The sequence below is a fragment of the Triticum aestivum genome, chromosome 3B, assembly GCF_018294505.1.
Source record: "Triticum aestivum cultivar Chinese Spring chromosome 3B, IWGSC CS RefSeq v2.1, whole genome shotgun sequence".
Taxonomy (NCBI): Eukaryota; Viridiplantae; Streptophyta; class Magnoliopsida; order Poales; family Poaceae; genus Triticum; species Triticum aestivum.
The window spans coordinates 337297799-337302281 of NC_057801.1; positions in this window are offsets into that span (position 1 = coordinate 337297799).

The window sequence follows — 4483 nt, forward strand, 5'->3', positions numbered from 1 at the left end:
AAGCTCGGCCCGTTTGACTTGGTCAAAAGGTAGCGGGCCGGCCCATGGAAAGCTTGTTAATGGCCTGTTCGCATATAGCCCATTTACAACCCGCTAACCCAAGGCCCGTTACGCCCTATCCGAATTAGGCCCAGTAGCGTCATCTGGGCCATCCAATATGATTCCAGCCCGTTTTCACTTCTGGCGCATGTATGGCCCATGATGTCTTTCGGCCCATATGAGGCCCTATGTAACTCTTGGCCTATTAACGGCCCGTGGTGAAACTGGCCCGTAATGAACAGTGTATCACTTTACACCCATTAATGGCCCATGGTGAAACTGGCCTGTAATGAACAGTGTATCACTTTATACCCATTAACGGCCCGTTATTCCGTTGGGCCGTTTCCAGCCCATGTTATCTTTTGGCCTTCTCAGAGCCCATTTATTCTTGCGCTCATTTTCAGCATTCGTTTACTTACGGTCCGTTACTGTCATTTTCTGCTTGTGGGCCAAATTCAGCCCGTAGTTATAGTCGGCCCATTTGTGGTCCGTTAATACGTTGGGCCGTTTTCATAGCGTCATCAAATACGGCCTAATAATGATGGCCCGTTATGGTCGGCCCCTGAATGGACGATTCCAACTCTAGCCCGTTTTACGGCCATAATGCGGTCTGTTTGGCCCATGTTTGGCCAATCGATCATACGGCCCGTATAAGGCCCATTGATGATACGGCCTCTAGAAGGCCCATTGTTTCTACGGCCCATAGGAGGCCCATTGTTTCTACGGCCCGTAGAAGGCCCACTATTTCTACGGCCAGTAGGAGGCCCAGTGTCACTACAGTAAATATTAGCCCATGGTTATTGTGGCCTAGTTTTAAAAAATAGGTTATTGCAGCCACTAGCAAACCGCGGAAAAAGAACTGCAATGACTACAAGCAAACAAATAAACAAGACAACAAGGAAATAAACAAGCAAGCAACTAACGCTAGGCTATCACGGCTATTACACATATTACATCCACTGGGCATCAAAGTTCGCCACCAGTGCAAATATAGGGAACAAAGCAGCATATCATATACACCGGTTGTCAAAGTTGGTGACCAGCGTAAATAAACACCGCAGCAAAACAAATCTAGAATTGAAACCACTTCAGAAGATCTCAAGAAACAATATCCTGGGTACCCATAATGGTGGCAAGATGCTTAGCAAACTTATTAACTTTCTCTTGTTTGGTGCTTAAATCCTCCAGCGCTTGTTGTTGCACCAGAAAATATGCATCTGAATTCTGCAGGGGCTTCCTCAGTCCTTCAGCTTCCTGTCGCAGCACATCTGATCGATGTCTTTCAACTTGAAGTTGAGACTCAAGAAGACGAACTGATTCAGGCAGCGAGTTCGAAGAGCTTGTGCCAGCAGTAGTGGCCAGTAACTCGAACACTACATCAAGACAGGACTTTTGGGTTCCCTCACTGTCGTCAAGATAGTTTTTATCAGCTTTCTTGGAGACCAACAGGGATGTCTCACTATCTTGAACCTTACATCTTGATGCTTCTAGCTAAGGCTAATCAGAGCGAGCCATTAAACCATCGACCTTTCGGATTAAATGAGTGAGCTGGGCAAACATCCTGCTTAACGATGGACCACTCCTTGGCTCCCTGCTTCACAGGCTAGCTGTTTTCATGGGCTGGTCGGTCGGTGTGCTAGATGATTTGCGTACATAATTTGTTAGTAGTCGATTCTAAAAAAAATTAAAAATCAAAAAAATTATTAGTAGTCTTTTCGGTTCACGGTCCCAGAGATATTATCTGCATTACTTCCTTTACCATTGGATAACGCAGTACTGTTCTCCAATATTTTGTCCGCATTCTAAAAGAGAGACAAGCAAACACATCACATGTTTACCATGTTGTATATGAAACTCATTTTGGTAAATGAGTTCAGTAGTAAAGTGGACAGGATAACAGCATGAAACAAACATATATCTATGTACCATGGTCACTTTATGGTTTATATCATTCTAGTTTTTGTTGCCAAATCAAGATAGAGACACAGTTCAAATAATATTTGTTCAAGACAAAGCAGAATAGACACAATATAAGTGTGGGTAACTATAGTGCAATAACAACACTTGTAATGTGCATGACATGAGAACATAACTGTTTATTCAATTGAAACTAAAATCAACATAGAGCAGGTTACAACAGCAAACCAGTTAAAGAAACAGGTTTAAAACATACCTATTGCGCCATTGGAGTTTCAATTCCATCCTTCAAATTTGAAAATAGTTGGTATGAGTAAATACAGTAATGCAAGAGCAAAGGAGTATGAACCATAGCTACAGAACCTGACCTGAGAACAAATCTTCTTCTCCTTTAAGCGTTGAGTTGGGATTCTGAGTGGTGGTCCTCGTGCTTTGGGCACTATAGTTCCCTTACTAACTACTCATGTTTGGGTGCTCTATGGTGGAGACGGTGTTGTGTCAACTGGAACTGGGTTACTATCTGCCGGGGTTGGGGTTAGAAGGGGTGTAGCCGGTTCTCTGTCCAACTGGGTAGGGGTACAATCTGCGAGAGTGTGGGTTATGTGTGGTGGATCTGGTCCTTGGGCAAGTACAACCATGGTTCTATCTGCATCAACTGGTAGCACTATCTTTTCTGAAGAATGTGTTGTTACTCCCTTAGATACTGCCATCACGCTCTCCAATTCAAATGGCTGATAAACAAGAAAAGTAATTGAAAGTATAGACATTGTATGATAGACAGGTGCAACGGATAGTGGGGAATAAAAGAGGGCATGAAATAATTCATATTTATGTTGTCTAACCAAACAGGATAGCATGACACAATTTCACATATATGATGGCTAACTAAACAGGATAGCATGACACAATTTCACATTATGATGGCTAACTAAAAAGATGGAAAGACATAGTTCAAAATATGAGACTATGTAAACAGGATGACATGACATAACTATATAATGTGTTTATTAAATAGGTTGGCATGCCATAATTCACATACATTCACGGATAGAATGCCATAATTCTAAATATGATGATTGTAAACACTAAACAGGATGAGATGATATAATTATATGATGTCTTTATTAAAGGGTTGCCATGCCATAATTCAGATAGATGATGTGTATGTACTATGTAAACATGATGGCATGATATAATTCAAATATATGATTTATATAGTAAGCAAGTAAGCAGATGGCAATCCACATATGATGTAAAAACTAAGCAATGCAAGACAACATGCATGGCATGGGTAATATAACCCTGCCAAGTTTGAGCATAGACCTCGGGGGGGAAATAGGACTGGTTATCAGTCTCTGAATCCTCCTCTGAGGAGCTCTCTATAACCAGCAAGATGTCTGCTTTAGTAGGTAGCATTGTCTGCTCTGAATACCTTGTTTTCACTCCAGATACTTCCATCACCGCTTCAAATGGCTGATGCACAGCAAGAGTAGTTGAATATACAAACATTGTCGACAAATGGAACATGTAATACAAAAAATGATAGCATGATATAATTCACACACATGATGATTGGCTAAACAGCATGGCATAGCATAATTCACATATATAATGCCTTTGCAACAAGATAGCATTGTATAATTCACATATATAATGTCTTGCAACAAGATGGCAATGCATAATTCACATATATGGTAATTAGACACTGAACAGGTGGCATTCACACAAAGCATGTCTAAACTAATCAAATGACATAGCAATGCGAGACACCATACGCACGATATGAGAAACATAACCCTGTCAAGTTAGATCATACACCTCGGGGGGGGGGAATAGGACTGGTCATCTGTCTCTGAATCCTCCTCTGAGGAGCTATCCGTAACCAGCGAGATATGCGCTTCGTCAGATAGCATAGTCTGCTCTGAAGACCTTGTTTTCACTCCAGAATTTGACATCACCGTGTCAAATGGCTGATGCACACGAAGAGAAGTTGAATGTACTAACATTGTTGACAAATGTAATATGTAACGGAAAAAAGGATGGCCTGATATAATTTACATATAAGATGACTGGCTAAGCAGGATGGCATTGCAAAATTCACATATATGATGCCTGGCTAAACAAGATGGTGTTGCATAATTCACATAAACGATGAATAAACTAAACAGATGGCATTCGCACAAAGGATGTCTAAACTAAGCAGATGACATATTTGATGTATAAAGTAAGCAATGCAAGACACCATATGCATGATATAACCAACATCAGCATGCCAAGTTAGAGCGAAGACCTCAGGGGGGTAAATAGGAAATGTCTTCTCCTTCTGAATCCCCCTCAGAACATATATCTTCCTCTCGATTACAATCTGAAATGCGTGGAGGGGGGCTGCCTTTGCGCCTACCATGGAGCGACGTCTGCATGAAATTTTATTACCACGCAAGGCTCGTCTCTTTTGCTCTACATGTTCAGTTCCATTGTTTACAATAACTGTCATGCATAGGAATAAAACATAGTGAGATTATGTAAG